We start from the raw sequence: 19,841 nt of genomic DNA, 5'->3' as shown, positions 1-19,841 counted from the left end.
AATTAGCACCGTGTGCACACAGTCAAGATTTATGACCTATACCTTCCAGAGTGGTGATCTGAGCCACATCTGGGGGGCAGTCAAGGAGTGCTAGAATCCCAGGAGCAGAAACCCAAGGTGGCCTTGGGCAGCAAGCCTTGAGGTCCCACAGGCACCGTGGGCCAGATAATCACTAACAAGACCGAGTTCTGTCTCAGTCTATTTTGTACTGCTATAACCAAATACCTGAGACTGGGAAATTTATAAAGAACAGAAATTTATTTTCTCACAGTTCTAGAGGCTAGGAAGTCCAAGATCAGGATTTATTTCATAGTTTAGAGTAGCTTACAGAATTTCCAAGAGTGTCAGGGATCAAGCTTGAATGCTGTACAGCTTGAAGAAAAACCCAACCACGCCATGGATCGATTAACATAGAAACCCCACTGCTACTTGTGCACAGAAGCATTGGGTGCCTGTGGTACTAGGGCTTGGTCAGTAGAACCTCTGCCATAGCAGCTCTGGAAGAACCAAGTGCCTGTGCCACAAAGGCCAATTGGCTGTTTTGTAGCTGTCTCCTCATGGGACTTTCTTCACTTTCTATGTCTCCCAGCTGTGCATGGAAGACCCTGGGTCATATATGTAACTGTGGCTGCAAGGGAGACTAGAAAGCAGAGTTCTTTGTTTTCAGCATCCAGAGTGCAAGATGGCTAGCTAGAAGGGGTTGGAATTGGCATTGAATGAGCCAATAGGAGGATCTGCCACAGGCTTCCCTGAAGAAAGGAGAGCTACTTATTTGCTTGTAGTAGTCCTCCTTTATCCACGGTTTCACTTTCTGTGGTTTCAGTTATCCATGGTCTTTTGCAGTCTGAAAATAATAAATGAAAAATTCCAGAAATAAACAATTCATAAGTGTTCAATTACACACTGTCCTGAACAGCATGATGCAATCTCTCACCATCCTGCTCTGTCCTGTCCAGAACTCGAATCATCCCTTTGTCCAGCTTATCCATACTGTATTCACTATCTACTAGTTAGTTAGTCACTTAGTAGCCATCTTGGTTATCAAACAAACAAAAAAAACCATAGCATATATAATGCTTGGTACTGCTCATGGTTTCAGGTGTCCACTGGGGGTCTTAGAACATATCCCCTGTGGATAAGGGGGTCTACTGTACTACTATGAGGCAGAGAGAGCAAAAAGAATTGCTAGTCAGCATCATCTCCAAAAAACTGGTATTGTTTGAATGGGTTTGTGGTGGAATTTTGGGAATAAGGGCCATGATGAGTAAATGATGCCTTCCACAGGCTGAGAAGGAGGAAATGGTGACACCTCGCTATAGGTTAAGGAGTTACTCCTGAAATTTCTTTCAGGTAGCTCAGTATATTAAAATACTCACATACGTCTTTTTTTTTTTTTAATAATATGGTAATCTACTTCAGAGAAATTAAATACTTTGCTAAATTTTTTAACCTATTTTAAGATTACTTCTGGAGAAATATGGCCAGATGAAGCCTTCTCTCTGCTTCTCCATGAGTGTATGGAAAAGCCAACCTGTGGGATATCCTTTCTATGTTGCTGTGATCTTATAAGAGATGTTAAACAAAAGGAATCCTAACAGGTTTTGGGGGTCATGTTGAACTGAAAGTGTGGGTGAATGCTTTCTAACTGCTCCCGCCCTCAGCACCTTAGTAACTGGCACATTTTAACACCTTGAAAAAACCCTGTAAGTTTCTTCCTTGATGATTCTGTGCTTAACTGTTAGATTCTTTTCCTTTTAAGGGCCATGTTCATTAATTAATACCACCAGCTAAGCTGACAGGTTGTCCTATAGGCTGTCAAGGGCATTGACAAAAGACAAGGATATTGCTTTTCTTGAAGGATTCCGGGGGCTTTTCACCCCCCACTCACAGGTTACTGACAGCAGAGAATGTCAATCCATGGATAGGAAGTCTCCAAGTGGCAGACTGAACGTTTCCTGCTGCTGCCAGAAACCAAATACCATAGAGTGAAGGTTCTCTTTGCATTCAGCACCTGCCCTGTTCATTCATTTTCAGAGACTGTTTTTCTTTTGACAGCACTTCTCAGAGAGAACTGTGACAAGTGTACAAATGAACTGTCTATCTCTACTTTTCAGTACAACAACATGTCTTAAATTCTCAAACACAGGAGATTCTGGTTCATTTTCTTCATGTATTCATCATGGTAGCTAGGCTGGGCGTTATTGAATCCAATTTTCATTAATGAATATCCCAAAAGATGAAATGTATCTCTCTCTACAGCACTTGCATGGCTTTCATAAAGTTGGCTGTGAAGTTACTTTAAACCAAATCATGCTTTTCTTCTTAACATCATCTTATTAAACAGGAATTTTACGCTCATTAAAAAAACTAGTCTCAATATGTACACTCAAGGGAATTCAGCAAATTAAAAAATTTTTTAAAGAAGAAAAAGAATACCAGTAATAACAATTTTAGTACATTTCAGCATATATATCAGATTCAGTGTCTGCTTTGGACTAATATTATGTTATTGGAACATTATAAGCCTACTTAGGTAAACCCTCTTAAAATCTCAGAGCTATTGCTTTTAGCTATTGCAAGGGAGTTTGTTTTTTTCTCTTTGCTCATCAATTTGGCTTATTTTGTTAAATATTTCTGTTGGTACCATACGTCTTACTACTTTCAGAATATCTGATAGATAAAATGCTTGATTGGTGTCTTCCATAAGAATTTTATACTATTGTTGTAAGCCTGGGACTAAAGCTTATCTCCATAATCAGGTCTACTGCCTGACCCATTGACCTCCCTACTTGCAGTCACTTCTCTATTTTTTAAAGTTCCATAAGTTTGCATGTCAGTATGGGAGGTTTTATTTAAATACAGGTAATATGTAGTAGTTAATGGTAAAAGGTGATGCAAAAGTAAGGAAAAAAAGAAAGCAGATCATTGAGAAGAAAGAAACTTGTAGAAGACTGGATAACAAGAATGTTTTATTGAATAATTGCTAGTTGAAGACTGGTTTAGCCCAGAGTGGGTGATGGTCTTTGGATGTGTTGTCCCTGCTAAAACTCATATGGAAATCTGATCCCCAATGTGGCAGTGTTGGGAGCTGTTTGATTCATGGGGGTGGATCCCTCATGAATGGATTAATGCTCTCCCTGGGGAAGGAGGGGCCTGAGTGAGTTCTCGCTCTATTAGTTCCCGCAAGAGCTGGTTGTTTTTTTTTTGTTTTGTTTTTTTTTTTAAATTTTATTTTGTCGATATACATTGTAGCTGATTAATGCTCCCCATCACCAAAACCTCCCTCCCTTCTCCCTCCCCCCCTCCCCCCCAACAATGTCCTTTCTGTTTGCTTGTTGTATCAACTTCAAATAATTGTGGTTGTTATATCTTCTTCCCCCCCCGCCGTTTGTGTGTGTATGTGTGTATGTGTGTGTGTGAATTTATATATTAATTTTTAGCTCCCACCAATAAGTGAGAACATGTGGTATTTCTCTTTCTGTGCCTGACTTGTTTCACTTAATATAATTCTCTCGAGGTCCATCCATGTTGTTGCAAATGGCAGTATTTCATTCGTTTTTATAGCTGAGTAGTATTCCATTGTGTAGATGTACCACATTTTCCATATCCACTCATCTGATGATGGGCATTTGGGCTGGTTCCAACTCTTGGCTATTGTAAAGAGTGCTGCGATGAACATTGGGGAACAGGTATACCTTCGACTTGATGATTTCCATTCCTCTGGGTATATTCCCAACAGTGGGATGGCTGGGTCGTATGGTAGATCTATTTGCAATTGTTTAAGGAACCTCCATACCATTTTCCATAGAGGCTGCACCATTTTGCAGTCCCACCAACAATGTATGAGAGTTCCTTTTTCTCCGCAGCCTCGCCAGCATTTATCGTTCATAGTCTTTTGGATTTTAGACATCCTAACTGGGGTTAGATGGTATCTCAATGTGGTTTTGATTTGCATTTCCCGGATGCTGAGTGATGTTGAGCATTTTTTCATATGTCTGTTGGCCATTTGGATATCTTCCTTAGAGAAATGCCTAGTTAGCTCTTTTGCCCATTTTTTAATTGGGTTGCTTGTTTTCTTCTTGTAAAGTTGTTTGAGTTCCTTATATATTCTGGATATTAATCCTTTGTCAGATGTATATTTTGCAAATATTTTCTCCCACTCTGTTGGTTGTCTTTTAACTCTTTTAATTGTTTCTTTTGCTGTGCAGAAGCTTTTTAGTTTGATATAATCCCATTTGTTTATTTTTCCTTTGGTTGCCCGTGCTTTTGGGGTTGTATTCATGAAGTCTGTGCCCAGTCCTATTTCCTGAAGTGTTTCCCCTATGTTTTCTTTAAGAAGTTTTATTGTCTCAGGGTGTATATTTAAATCCTTAATCCATTTTGAGTTGATTTTAGTATACGGTGAGAGGTATGGATCTAGTTTCATTCTCCTGCATATCGATATCCAGTTATCCCAGCACCACTTGCTGAAGAGGCAGTCCCTTCCCCAGTGAATAGGCTTGGTGCCTTTGTCAAAGATCAGATGGCAGTAAGTGTGAGGGTTGATTTCTGGGTTCTCTATTCTATTCCATTGGTCAGTGTGTCTGTTTTTATGCCAGTACCATACTGTTTTGGTTATTATAGCTTTGTAGTATAGCTTAAAGTCAGGTAGTGTTATGCCTCCAGCTTTATTTTTTTTGCTGAGCATTGCTTTGGCTATTCGTGGTCTTTTATTGTTCCATATAAATGTATGAATAGTTTTTTCCATTTCTGAGAAAAATGTCTTTGGAATTTTGATGGGGATTGCATTGAATTTGTATATCACTTTGGGTAGTATGGACATTTTCACTATGTTGATTCTTCCAATCCAAGAGCATGGAATATCTTTCCATCTTCTTGTATCCTCTCTAATTTCTCTCAGCAGTGGTTTGTAGTTCTCATTATAGAGATTTTTCACCTCCTTGGTTAACTCAATTCCTAAGTATTTTATTTTTTGGGTGGCTATTGTAAATGGGCAGGCTTTCTTGATTTCTCCTTCTGCATGTTCACTATTGGAGAAAAGAAATGCTACTGATTTTTGTGTGTTGATTTTGTATCCTGCTACTGTGCTGAAATCATTTATCAATTCCAACAGTTTTTTTGTAGAGGTTTTAGGCTGTTCGATATATAGGATCATGTCATCTGCAAACAGGGACAGTTTGACTTCATCTTTTCCAATCTGGATGCCCTTTATTTCCTTCTCTTCTCTGATTGCTCTGGCTAGTACTTCCAACACTATGTTGAATAGGAGTGGTGAGAGTGGGCATCCTTGTCTAGTGCCTGTTCTTAAAGGAAAAGCTTTCAGCTTTTCCCCATTCAGGATGATATTGGCAGTGGGTTTGGCATATATGGCTTTAATTATGTTGAGATACTTTCCCTCTATACCTAACTTATAGAGGGTCTTTGTCATGAATGAGTGCTGAACTTTATCAAATGCTTTTTCAGCATCTATAGAGATGATCATATGGTCCTTGTGTTTGAGTTTATTAATATGGTGTATCACATTTATTGATTTGCGTTTGTTGAACCAACCTTGCATCCCTGGGATGAATCCCACTTGATCGTGATGAATAATTTTTCGTATGTGTTGCTGTATTCTGTTTGCTAGTATTTTAGTGAGGATTTTTGCATCTATATTCATCAAGGATATCGGCCTGTAGTTTTCTTTTTTGGTTATATCTTTACCTGGTTTTGGTATCAGGATGATGTTTGCTTCATAGAATGAGTTTGGGAGATTTGCGTCCATTTCAATCTTTTGGAATAGTTTGTAAAGAATCGGTGTCAATTCCTCTTTGAATGTTTGGTAAAATTCTGCTGTGAATCCATCTGGTCCTGGGCTTTTCTTTGTTGGGAGCCTTCTGATAACAGCTTCAATCTCCTTTATTGTTATTGGTCTGTTCAAATTTTCTACGTCTTCACGGTTCAGTTTTGGGAGCTTGTGTGTGTCCAGAAATTTATCCATTTCCTCCAGATTTTCAAATTTGTTGGCGTATAGTTGTTTATAGTAGTCTCGAATGATTCCTTGTATTTCAGATGAATCAGTTGTAATATCGCCTTTTTCATTTCTAATTTTTGTTATTTGAGTCTTCTCTCTTCTTTTTTTTGTTAGCCATGCTAATGGTTTGTCAATTTTATTTATCTTTTCAAAAAACCAACTTTTTGATTCGTTGATCTTTTGAATTGTTTTTTGGTTTTCAATTTCATTCAGTTCTGCTCTGATCTTAATGATTTCTTTCCGTATGCTAACTTTAGGATTGGATTGTTCTTGTTTTTCTAGTTCTTTTTTTTTTTTTTTTTTTTTTTTTTTGTCTTTTTCGTGACCAGCACTCAGCCAGTGAGCACACTGGCCATTCCTATATGGGATCCGAACCCGCGGCCGGGAGCGTTGCTGCGCTGCCAGCGCAGCACTCTACCAAGTGCGCCACGGGCTCGGCCCATTGTTTTTCTAGTTCTTTAAGGTGAAGTGTTAGGTTGTTCACTTGCCATCTTTCCATTCTTCTGAAGTGAGCATTTAATGCAATAAATTTTCCCCTCAATACTGCTTTTGCAGTATCCCACAGGTTTTGGTATGATGTATCATTGTTTTCATTAGTTTCAATAAACTTTTTGATTTCCTGCTTGATTTCTTCTTGGACCCATATGTCATTAAGTAGAATGGTGTTTAATTTCCATGTGTTTGTATAGTTTCCAGAGTTTTGTTTGTTATTAATTTCTAGTTTTAATCCATTGTGGTCTGAGAAGATACATGGGATAATTCCAATTTTTTTGAATTTATTGAGACTTGATTTGTGACCTAATATGTGATCTATCTTGGAGAATGATCCATGTGCTGATGAGAAGAATGAATATTCTGAGGTTGTTGGGTGGAATGTTCTGTAGATATCTGCCAATTCCAATTGGTCTAGAGTCTTGTTTAGATCTTGTGTTTCTCTACTGATTCTTTGCCTAGATGATCTGTCTAATATTGACAGTGGGGTGTTCAGGTCCCCTGCTATTATGGTATTAGTGTCTATTTCCTTCTTTAGGTCTAATAGAGTTTGTTTTATAAATCTGGCTGCTCCAACATTGGGTGCGTACATATTTATGATTGTTATGTCTTCTTGATGGATCAGTCCTTTTATCATTAAGTAGTGTCCCTCATTGTCTCTTTTTATGGTTTTTAGTTTAAAGTCTATTTTGTCAGATATAAGAATAGCCACTCCAGCTCGTTTTTCTTTTCTGTTTGCATGGTAAATCTTTTTCCATCCTTTCACTCTTAGTCTATGTGAATCTTTATGGGTGAGGTGGGTCTCTTGTAGGCAGCATATAGTTGGGTCCTGCTTTTTGATCCAGTCAGCCAGTCTGTGTCTTTTAATTGGGGAATTTAAGCCTTTAACATTAAGAGTTGTTATTGAAAGGTGTTGATTTATTCTTAGCATTTTATTGGTTGTTTGGTTGTCTTAGGTGTCTTTTGTTCCTTGCTTTCTGATTTACTGTTTGGTTTCTTTGTTTGTTGGTTCCTTAGGTTGTAGATAGTGTTTTTGTTAGCTTGTTTTCTCTTCATGAATGCCATTTTTATTGTACTAGCGGGTTTAGATTTTTCTTAGGTTTTTATGGCAGTGGTAGTTATTTTTCAGGAACCAAACCCAGTACTCCCTTGAGGATTTCTTGTAAGGGTGGTCGTGTGGTAGTGAACTCCCGCAGTTTTTGTTTGTCTGAGAAATATACTATTTGCCCCTCATTTCGGAAGGATAGCCTTGCAGGGTAGAGTATTCTTGGCTGGCAATCTTTGTCTTTTAGTATTTTGAAAATATCATCCCATTCCTTTCTAGCTTTTAGGGTTTGTGATGAAAAGTCTGATGTTAACCTGATTGGGGCTCCCTTATAGGTGATTTGACGCTTCTCTCTTGCAGCTTTTAAGATTCTCTCTTTGTCTCTGAGTTTTGCCAATTTGACTATGACATGTCTTGGAGAAGGCCTTTTTGGGTTGAATACATTTGGAGATCGTTGAGCTTCCTGAATCTGAAGATCTGTGATTTTTCCTATACCTGGGAAGTTTTCTGCCACTATTTTGTTGAATATGTTTTCAATGGAATCTCCATTTTCCTCCCCTTCTGGAATACCCATGACTCGGATATTTGAGCGCTTAAGGTTGTCTGATATCTCTCTCAGATTTTCTTCCATGTCCTTGATTCTTTTTTCTTTCTTTTTGTCTGCTTGTGTTATTTCAAACAGCCCATCTTCAAGTTCAGAGGTTCTCTCTTCAACTTCGACAAGCCTGCTGGTTAAACTCTCCGTTGTGTTTTTTATTTCACTGAATAACTTCTTCAGTTCAGCAAGTTCTGCTACATTTTTTTTCAGGACATTGATTTCCTTGTATATTTCCTCTTTCAGATCCTGTATACTTTTCCTCATTTCATCATGATGTCTAGCTGAGTTTTCTTGTATCTCATTCAGTTTCCTTAGAATTATCACTCGAAATTCCTTGTCAGTTATTTCAAGGGCTTCTTGTTCTATAGGATCTAGAGTATGAGATCTATTAACTTTTGGTGGTGTACTTTCTTGATTTTTTGTATTTCTGGTGTCTTTTTTTTGGTGTTTATTCATTGTGGCAGGGGGTTTCACAGTCCACCGGTTTAAGACTAATGACTAACTAGGATGTTGCTGTGGTTGCCAATTTGGTATGGCTCCCGCCGTGACTGCTCAGTTGGCCTCTAGTGTCTTGTGTGTGTGGTTGCCTCGGGTCTTGGGCTTCTCCGGGGATCCACCTTTCTGGTCAGCTTGTACTCTGCTGGGCTGGTGGATCACGTACCACAGGGTGTGTGATCTCTGTTGAGCTTTCACTTTCTGTACAGGACTTCTCCCCGTTCCGTGTGCTCTGGCCCAGGCTGTTAGATCGTGCAGTGGCGACCCCACCGGGTGTATGGTTTCTGTCGAGTCTCCGCCTCCCTGGCCGCACGTCTCCCCACTCTGTGCACACTGTGCTGGGTTGGGGCGTGTCTTCTGCACCCCTCGTCTATCAGCTGGGCCTTCAAGACCCTGCTCAGCACCGCCTCGCCCAGGAAGTCTACCAGGTTTCTGCTAGGCACAGACGACCGGTCTCTCTGGGTGCCTTTGTAGCACTGTGTAGATCTTTCTCGGGTCTTGTTCACCTTTGTATCCCCCCGGTATAAACCGAGTCTAGTGCCCGCCTGCGGCCTGCTCTCCGGCAGGTTCAAGCGGACCTGGGAACTCTCCTACCACACTATTCCCAACCAGAAATTCGTTAGGCTTTTTTCCAAACTGGTGGTCGCAGAGATGGTATCTGCCTCCCAGTAACAGGAAGTTTACCGGGGCCGGAGTCCAGGGTGTGGTGGAGTGACAGTCGGCCCGCCCGTACTTCCTAGCCCTCCCAAAACTGGTCGGGACGCCCCACACCCCCAGCCCTGCCAGAGAACCGTGGAGGGAGTGGGAGAGGAGGTTGGCCCGCAGGGTCCAGAAAGCCCCGCGCCAGGCCAAGCAAATGGGCTCAGTGATGGCCGAGCAGGGCGGAGCTGCCCGCACCTGGGAAAATGGAGGCAGCACAGGGGCAGTGAGTGGCCTGGTGGTGCAGGCGGGGAGCCGCGTGGGCATCCACCCCCTGAACAGAGCTGTGCCAGGGATCACTCACAGTGCTGTGCCATGTCGGGCGCTCGCTCTGTCTCTGGTTTGTTGCCTTCCGTGTTCTCGGCGCTGCCGCCTCGGGCTGTTCAGTCGCGGCGCCGCTCGGGCGCTCCCAGGAGTCTTCTTTAATGCCGGCCTGAAACCTCGAATCCTGGATAGGGCAGCTGGCCGCCTTCAGTGCGGCCCCAGCCTCCGGGATCCTGGCTGCATCCACAGCAGCCCTGGCGCCGTGTTCCCTGTTTCAAGACTCACTTTTGCAGCTAAGAATCAGTTCTTTTCCTGCTCCATACTTCAAAGCTGTTGCCTGTAAATGAGGCAGCCTCTCCTGCCGGGGGCAAAGTGGCGTTGAGCCCCCACGACCGGCCAGCAGCAGCAGTCCTCCCTTAAGAGATGGCCAGAGGAAGGTCCACAAGTTTCCCGGCTGCCTGAGGCCCAGTGGCCACCTTTTCCACCTCAGCTACTCCGCGCCAGCCGCCGCAGCTGCCGCCATCTTGAAACTCCAAGAGCTGGTTGTTTAAAAGATCCTGGCACCTCCCTCTCTCTCTCTTGCTTCCTCTTGCCGTATGATCTGCTTGTACCTGCCAGCTGCCCTGTCACTTTCCATCATGAGTAGAAGCAGCCTGAGGCCCATGCTAGGTGCAGCTGTCCCAGAATTGTAAGCCAAATAAACCTCTCTTCTTTATAAATTACCCAGTCTCAGGTATTCTGTTATAGCAACACAAAATAGACTAAAACAGAGAGGGTTGACAAACTGTGGATCATTGACCAAATCTGGCTGATACCTGCTTCTGTATAGCTCATGAACCAAGAGTGGTTTTTGCATTTTTAAATGGCTTAGTAAAGATCAAAAGAACACTAATATTTTGTGGCAAGTGAAAATTATAAGACATTCAAATTTCAGTGCCCATAAAGTTTTATTGGAACACAGCTGCTGCATTTACTTAAGTATCATCTATGGTTGCTTACACTATAACAGCCAAATTGAGTAGTTGTGACACAGATCGTATAGCCTGTGAAACCTACAATTATTTACTATCTGGCCTTTTACAGCAAAGGTTTCTGAGTTTAAATTTTGATACTTCTCTCTTCCTTACTTCTCTTTTCCTATATCCCTCCTTTTCTATGTACATCTTGTCATCTGAGCTCAGAGTGATGTCTGGTTAAAGTGAGAAACTTGGTTTATACCTAACTCTGAAGCAGAATAGGCCCAGAAAGAGCAGAGAAGTCTATAGAAGACCAACTTGGATTGAACTCTGTCTCTACTGGTTGTATATTAAAGGAAACCAAAAATAGTTCACTCCAAAATTCACTTCTTTGGTATATTTCAAGGTGGCTGTGGGGGGTATTTGCATTTGTAGAGGAAACAATGTGAAGTAAATGGTGAATGCAAACAAGCTTTCTCTGAGCGCTCCCACCCCGTCCCCACATCTAAGAAAAATTATCTCACAGGGAAAGGAGACTAAAGGTCTGATAGAGAGAGCTGATTGGTTGTTCAGTTGGTTAGAGCTCAGAGTGGATAGTGCCAAGGTCAGGGGCCAGCTGCCAAAATAAATAAATAAAGGTTTGATAAAGAAACTTTTATCACAGGCTCCTATCTGTTCTTTCTAAGAGCTGCTACCTGTGAGGTTTGCTCTGCATAACAAGACTGCCTTTGCTCCAAGCCTTTCCTTTTCTCTCCCTCCCGTAACCTGTCTTGCCAGGATCAAAGCCGCTATTCTTTCTGTAACTTCAGGACAGTATAAAAACTTCAGCCGTCTGGTCCTTTCTTTGAGTTTTCATACTTGTATTGCCTCCCATGCACAGGTGCATATGTAATAAATTCCGAATGTCTTTTCTCCTATTATCTGCCTTTTGTCAGTTGATTTTCAGCAAACTTTCAGGGGACAAAGGGAAACTTTCCCTTGAACCCTATAATAACTTAATGTGCATCCATTTTGTCATCTGTAAAATAGGGACAATACTTCATAGATGTGTGGTGTGGAGTTGAAAAGAGTTGAATACAGACAATGCCTAATAAACACTATCTTCTCAGTACATGCTAGCTTTCTTTACAATTTTCTAAGAAGCAATGCTCTGTATTTGTGCTGGTTTGCCTACATTCGTAGGGATAGAGAAGGTTTGGGGACAAAGAACATCTTAAGTGGAGCAGGTTTTTTCTCTGGTTTCTCTCCCGATGGGGGGATTTCGAGCAACCTTCCCTGGCATAAGTGGAATTCTTCTCAGGACCTCATTGGTGTACCTTCAGCCTGGGGTCTGAGGAGGCCCACCTTGTAGAGTAATACTGTGGGCTGATATAAAGGATCTCTGCTTATATGTGACTTCATCATTTTATTGAAGTTTTTCAACTTTGCTTTCATTTCCATGCAGCTCTAGTTTTAATAAACATTATATGTCAAGATTTATGCTTATAATGCATCTCATTATCTCATAGTATTTCTTTTCTTGTTGTAATCCTCCATACAACAAGAAGATCCACCCAATCCCTATACATTTTTTATCAAATACTGTATGCTATTAAAGATGAACTGCAAACACTAAACAACTGGCTGTGGTTTTAATGTTACTATTTTCTTCTACGTAAAATAGAGGTATCCAGCAAAGTTCTAGTACTTAAAATGCTTTCCATGATTATGGTTATATCCCAACTTTGTTTCTGGTCTGGATAGAAGCCACAGTGATGATTCACTTCATTCCAAGAAGTGTGAGTTGATTTTGCTAAAATAGACAACAGCTAAGCCATATTTATGTCATAATCTAATGAACCAACAGTGCATAAAATTATCAATCTGGTTCCTTTTTTTGAGAAGAATATTCACTTAAAATACAATTACCATTTATATTTATTTAAAGCATGAGCTGTACGGTTTTTTTAATGCTTCTTTTCCTACTTGATCTCTAGAGGTGAATATTGAATTTTGGAAAAGTTTAGAGTTTTTGCTAAATAGTGTCAGACCTGGTTTCAAATCCAGGGTTTAGCAATTAAGACAAGCTTTGCTTTTTCATCATCTCTAAAGTGGGGATGACTTTAGTTTCATGTTCCTGTGTTTTTGTTCAGATAAGGGGAGAGTTAAGGGCAGAAGCTCTTCAAGTTTGGAAGGAGCAGAGTGAGAATTCCTTCATGAGCTGGTGCAGAACTTTCATTGATAGGTTCCCAAACAGTAGCCTGGAAGTGGCAGGGTTTCTGATGGGGCTGGTCATGGGTTGCTGGACACTGTACCTTGGGTGCCATGGCATGGGACTATGGGGGAGTCTCATACTCACAAGCACATCATGGACATCCTTTAGTTCCTGCCCCTCAGATGTGGCTGGTGGGGGACTAACTGAACCCAGGTGGGCAGGCTGCTGGAGAGCAGCTGATTCCTGCCTTTTGCCTGACTGTGGTCTAAGGACCAGAAGGGATGATGATCTTACGTTGGAACAGTATGTAATGTATTCATTGATGCATTTTTTTCTTAATACTAGGTATTTCAAGATAAGGCCACTTACTTCATTCCTTACTGTTCTCTCTGTAGATTGGGTATGTTGCCTGGCTGTTGAGTGATAGCCATTGGGCCTTATTCCTTGATTAAAGCTAAATTGCCAAAGGTCCCAAGCATGAAGACTTTGGCCTGTTTCTCCTTCCCTCTCTTCCATCCCAATGTAGGCAGTCATGGGTGTACGTATCTGCTCTACAGTCCTAAGCTTGCCCTCAGGTGAGCTGTTCTGAGGTCTGGGGAGCTAACACTATCATTTGGTCTTTCTACAAAGCTTCCTCTTCCAAACTATGCTGTATCAGTAATAAAAGTAACATTTGTCTCCATTTGCCTTATTCCTTTGTATTATTTCTCAACTGGCCCAGGATCCAGCTGGAAAGACAGGCACTGTTTATGGGTCCCCCTTAAAGTGAATCAAGAGCCACCTCCTGGAATAGTCAATCCCACTCAAATACCACAACTTTTACATAAAGAAAGAGGAATGAAATGAATATTGAACACAGTTGTAAACTGACATACTTTGGACTTAAATAAATATTAGGTTATTTTTTTGACAGATATCAGTAACTGTCAGTTAGAGGTGAGTCAGAGTTAGCTACTCTGTACCCCTCACTGCCAGGTCATTATGAAAGCAAGTGTCTGACAAAATTAGGCCACCTATAAAGATATTTACTGAGCATGCACTCATCAGCATACAGACACAATATTTACACAACCTGTTCTATTTGTTTAGATGAAGGCCCAGTTTGTGTCGCTTAGGTGCTAGAGCACATCAACTGAATCTTCTGAATCAATGGTTGGACACAGGAGGCTAAGGGACCATGATCTGGGTGCCATCCCTTAGGGAGCAGGCCCCAGCGCATCCTTGATTCTTATATTCCGTTCCTGCAAGGGTAGCTAAAATACTTTAGCCAATTCATATATCTGGACCACCACCAATTTTACCACTGAGAACTCATTTCTAACATAGTGATGCTAATTAACAAAGTCTCTGATGCTCACTAAAGATAAAGCACTTGGGGCTGGCTGGTTAGCTCAGGTGGTTAGAGCTGGGGCTGATAACACCAAGGTCCATCCAGGGTTCGATCCCTTTACCTGCCAGCCTCCTAAAAATAAAAAAATAAAGATAAAGCATTTGTAGCCCTAGGGTGGGCTTTCTGATTAGCATGCTGGCCAGCCTCCTGAGGGAATGGAGGAATTGCTAAGAAGAGCATGTGACCCACTTGCATTACACATACAAGGGTACTTCAAAAAGTTCGTGGAAAATAGAATTAAAAGATAATATAAATCTTTCCATGAACTTTTCAAAGACCCACTCGTACTACAGAGCACATAGCCTCTGCAATGGCAAATGAATATCTTTGCAGTCTCAGTTATTAAAGCTTATAACCATTTTACACACCCATATATACAAGAGAAACATGATAACAAATTTCCTGTTTCCACACATATTTTAATTCCAATGAAGAGAAGGCATAAAATTTATGACAACTAAATATTTTCCATTTACTGTTTGATTATCCATTTTATTGTTCTCTTTGCCTTCTCTTTCGATATTGAACATGTTTCTTACTATATGTTGTTAGTTGAATGATTCAGAATTTACCCAATTCCCCCATCCCTATCCCCCTCTCATGTCCACATTTTGTAATTTTTCCTCAGGCCCAGTGGTAGCCATAGTTCGATTTTTCACTGTAGGCTTGGTTAGATATCAACATTACTGTAACCATCATTTCATGAGGACCCCTAACCCAAATTATTCTATGTTCCATCTCTTTCAAAAAATCATAGCATTTTGCATAGGCTTTGAAGGTGGCAACCTGTGTTCCCCAAAATGAATGAACCAACAAGAATCCAATCCATGCACTGGTGAGGTCAATGAAGACACAAGGAAGTAATTCCCTTTGGTCTCAGAGGTGTTCCATTAGGGATTGTTTGCATCTCAAAGTTCATTTTTCAGCATCTATCCGGAAGAATCAAGTATGGTGTGCACCCAATACTGTGAACTCAACAGCTGTAGACATAGTTTGGTGGATTAATAATGGAGCCCTCACTCAACAGCCTTTGTCACAGGCTGGGTACGTATTTGGAAAGACTGCTAAGACAGCATTCTCTTTAGGGTAAAAGAGTAAGTGTAGCTTGATATAGAGACCCTCTTGGTGACTCAAGTTTCTTCTGCCCACCTCCCTGGTTCTCCAGAGGAGTCCGTGTTAGTCCACATAGAAGGAAGTGGCTTTCAGTGCTCCTCCACTTCTATCTATTTTGGGCCACATTTGAAGGGTGCAACATGTACAGTTGGCTCTCCATATTTGAAGGCTCCGCATCCATGGAATCAACCAAAAATATTCAGAAAAAATTCCCATGCAGGCCAGCAGCAAAAAACTAAAACAAACAAAACTCCCCCCCACACACATGTATTTGGAATAAAAACAATAAAAAAGAATACAAATTTTAAAATACAGCATAACGACCATTTACATAGCATTTACATTGCATTAGATATTATAAGTAGTCTAGAAATGATTTAAAGTGTATGGGAGTATGTGTGTAGGGTATATGCAAATACTACACCATTTCATATCAGGGACTTGAGCATCCATGGATTTTGATATCTGCAGGAGTTCCTGCAGCCAATGCCCCATGGATACTGAGGGATGACTGTATATCATGGAGAATACTTTCCACGAAGTAAGACGGATACTGATAGCATCAGTCTTGCCTTAGCTACCTGTGAGATGGGGCCAACCTCACTCTGTCTCATCAGAATCATACCTGTTGCATTCATGTAAACAATCAAAAGGGGCCAGAATTTCTTTATTTTTGTCTTGGGAATGAATAATAGAATTTCTGATCCTCAAGTGAAAGGGTAGTTTTTAAAAATTAGTTGGGTATGTTGTAATATAAATTCTGTCCTTCACCCCTACCCTATCCACATCCCTCAACCAGTTGTCCTCCTTTGGAGCCTTCCATGTTCAGCTTCATTATATCCTGCCATAGTCTGGAAAGCCTGCCCTCATGTCCTTGCCATTTTCTGTCGGGCTTAGCAATTGCTTCAATAGTCCATTCCAATTTTTGGTTGTACAAACTGCCTCAGGAATGATATTTGGAAACATGAAAAAAAAAATCACCAATGATGTTTCTTTCGCTTGGCTCATTCTGCATTGCTTATGCCTTAAATGACATTCCCTAATTTGTTGTTATATAATTTGGGGGTCTGTCTTGGAGAAAATCCAGGTTTCTAGTCTTTTTATTGAGGTCTCTGCTGTGGTCTTGGTCTGACTAAGGGCAGACAATGCTTAAACCAGAATAAATGTCAAAACCAGTTAAGAAAAGCCTCCCATGTCTCCTCGTGCCATGGGAAAAGCCCTATGTTATATCTGTAAAGTTATGTTCCAGGCTATATCCTCTCAAGATGTCGCCACTGACCAAAGGGAATTCATCTTCTTATGTCTTCCTTGAGCTCACCAGTGCGTGGCTTGGTCTCTTGGAGATATCCTCATTTTGGGGATATGTCCTATCACCAGCCCTTCCCTTTTTGGGCTGTGATTAGTAGAACCAACATGACCAACCCATTCTTGAATCATGCTAACAGGCCTTTACATGAGAAGAGTAGGTAGGGCCTCCCTGAATGTCTTCACGGAGTTGTGGTAAACATTAAGTAAGATAATGTTTTAAGTAGAAGTATACAAAGCTCTTAGCACAGAGCCTGGAACATAGTAATCGTTCAGTTAATATTAGTTGTGATTGTATGAGAACATACAATCCCCTTCAAAACTTAGCTCCAATATCACCTCTTCTGTGAAACCTCCCTGACAACTCCCCCTAGCACAGATATAAAAAGCAATTGGAGTTGCTCAGACACTCAAAACTTCTACATCATCTCACCTGATTTTTATGACTGCTCTGTGATGTTATATAAGTACCATTATTATTCCCATCTGACAGATGATAAAACTGAAACCCAATGGGGTTAAGACAGGTTAGTGAGGCTCCTTGGGACATGAATCCAGGTCTTGTGACTACTAGTCCACTGTTCTGTCCCCTACAGCATTTTGGTGGAGAACATGACTTGTAATTCTACACACTCACTGGGGATGGAGTGTGGAGTATACATAAAGTAAATGTATTTCACAGGGCCTGGTTTTCCCAAGCTCTGCAGTTTCAGGTTTGGCCTAGTTTCTTAAAAGTACATATAAAATGTTAACCTTAAAAAAGACAGGAAATTTTCCCCAGGCTAAAAGTCTCTGTTGTAAGATAAAGAATTGTAACACAGCAAGGTTGCTGGCTCAAGGACGGACAAGTTACTTTATTGATATGTAAAGATACTGGGAAATTGCTGTAGGGAAAAACAGTGTTTGCTAAGATCAAGCCTTTGTTGGTGGATCGGCTTAACTTCTTGCAAATTGCATTATGGAATGTCATCCTGTTTGTTTTACTGAATGGTACCAGCTTCTATTGTTAAACTTGTTAAACTATACTTAGCAAAAACTCCACCTATGTTCTCTTCCTGTAACTTCCTGGTCTGGAGAATAAATGTGGGAAGAGAACCCCAATTCCTGGTTAGTTTTCCAAACGGAAGGAATGCCTCCCTCTTGAGGTTTCCAGGAGATTAACCCCTTTTGAGGCTTCTCACTGCTCAGAAGAGATGGGCCTTGAGTAATCTTTGGCGGCTACATCACCCAGGGGAAAAGGGGTGACAAATCCGTGGGAGGCAAAGCAACAATGGAGGAGGAATGGTAGGAAGTAGAGTGAGATAGGAGTACACGGCCTAGGGAAGAAGGCTATATTAACCATTGACAAACATCACTTACCAGCTGTGAGGCCTCCTGCGCAAGGTACATCACTTCTCTGTGCCTCTATTTCTCATCTGTTAAATGGGAATAATAATAATAATAATAACTTTTATTACTGTTATTACCCTCTGTATCTTGGGGTTGTTGTAAGGGTTAAATTAATTAATATATGTAAAAACTTAGAACAGGGTCTGGCACAGAGTAACATTCAAGTCATGTTATTTAAAAAAACAAGTTGAAGGGCTGAGCCCGTGGCGCACTCGGTAGAGTGCTGCGCTGGGAGCGCGGCGACGCTCCCGCCGTGGGTTCGGATCCTATATAGGAATGACCGGTGCACTCACTGGCTGAGTGCCGGTCACAAAAAAACGACAAAAAAAAAAAAAAAAAAACAAGTTGAAGAAAAGGGCAAGGGAACAACCTTCAAATCTGTTTATCAAATTGAACACCAATTGTATCAGGGTTCTCTTTAATCCCCCAAGACACTAGTTGCACATTAAATGAGTTGTGTATGAGGTTTGTGTAGCTCTGTCTAGCTTGTGACCATGAGCTGGCCATAGCATCTTTTGGTGTCTCAGTATCTTCATGAAAGTAGGCTGGAATACCCAGGGACTTTATTAGGAGAGATTAGAGGAGAAATTAAAGAACGATTATGGCATGTGCTTTGCACTTATTAAGAAATTTTTAAAAAAGAAAAGAAACAGCTAAAATATCAAAGAAGAGAAGCCAAGAAGCTGAGCTGAGTGTGCTACACAGTCCCAAACCACTTACCTTCCCTCCACCAGCAATGAAATGATTTTAGTAAATATACATTTTGGTTTGACTTGGTTTACTAAAAATTACCTGGGCAAGCTGGTTATGCAGCCATGGCATGACCTAGGTTTCCACGGCTACAAAAATAGTTACTCTTCTGCAAACAGTCTTTGCAACAGAGAAGTGTTTGATCATGATCTTAAAATTACTTTGTAATTCAAGGAGTTTTATTTCCATTTAAAGAACAAAACTTTAATGATTAACTTTTTTTCTGGAATTGGTCATGTTTTGAAAGGATAATTGGAGAGAATGATATTATGGTGATGTTTTATTAACTGTGTTTAGTGTGTCTTGCTTTTAGTACTATGCATCCATTCTCAGTTAATAAGATACGGCTCACTCTGCCGTCCATTTATGTGTTCTTGGTCACCTCTTTTCCATTCCACCCTGTGACTATTACTCCTCTCAAGCCCTGGTACTCCGATTTCCTCTCAGCAGATGACTGGAGACAGAAAATGAGTCCATTATTTTATTTAAATAGGTTAAAGCAAAACACAAAGACCTCAATAGGAAAACTGTAAAAGATGGAAAGGGAGAGAAGACATATAAATAATAAATTAATAAATATATAGTTTTGGTCAAAAGTTTCAATCTTTTTAGCTATCAACAAAAATCTACATTGATGTGACAATAAGGCAATACTCCTTTTTTACTTGCCAAATTAGCAAGGAGTTAAAAATTAATAGCATTCAGCACTGATAAAGGCATGGTAAAACTGAAGCTCATTTCTGCTCCAACTGATATGGAAATTAGTAAACAGCCTTCAAAACATTCATATTCTTTGACCCAGTAATTCCACTTGGAGTAAATCCCATATAAGGTTTAACTCCAATAAGAGAATGATTAAAATGATTTCGTTTTAAGTATTTTAAAATTTATTTTAAGCACTTTACTACTAGCTAGCCTGAAGTTTGAGGCCTTTACATATATATTTTGTCATTTAACCCTCATCAAAACTCTCTGAGGTAAATATATTTACAGAGGAGGAAATTGAGGTACAGAGAAGATAAGTAACTTACCCAAGGGCACACAGGCAGGAGGCCTGGCTGTAAACCACTATGCTCTACTGTTCCAGCAAAGACTTAGCAAAGGCAGCAGGTGGAACTATATAAAACACCAGGTAATC

General features: G+C 40.6%; 1 long non-coding RNA gene across 1 annotated transcript; it reads right to left on the bottom strand.

Moving 5' to 3' along the window:
* Window positions 1–295: 295 nt before the first annotated feature.
* Window positions 296–19,841, bottom strand: LOC134361363 (uncharacterized). Its single transcript, XR_010021401.1, has 3 exons — window positions 19,735–19,841; window positions 17,924–17,979; window positions 296–844 (listed from the first exon to the last, which is right to left on the bottom strand). It is a non-coding gene; the product is annotated as an uncharacterized LOC134361363 (long non-coding RNA).

Source organism: Cynocephalus volans, chromosome 12 (genome assembly GCF_027409185.1).
Source record: "Cynocephalus volans isolate mCynVol1 chromosome 12, mCynVol1.pri, whole genome shotgun sequence".
Taxonomy (NCBI): domain Eukaryota; kingdom Metazoa; phylum Chordata; class Mammalia; order Dermoptera; family Cynocephalidae; genus Cynocephalus; species Cynocephalus volans.
This window is presented reverse-complemented; position numbering and strand designations above follow the sequence as displayed.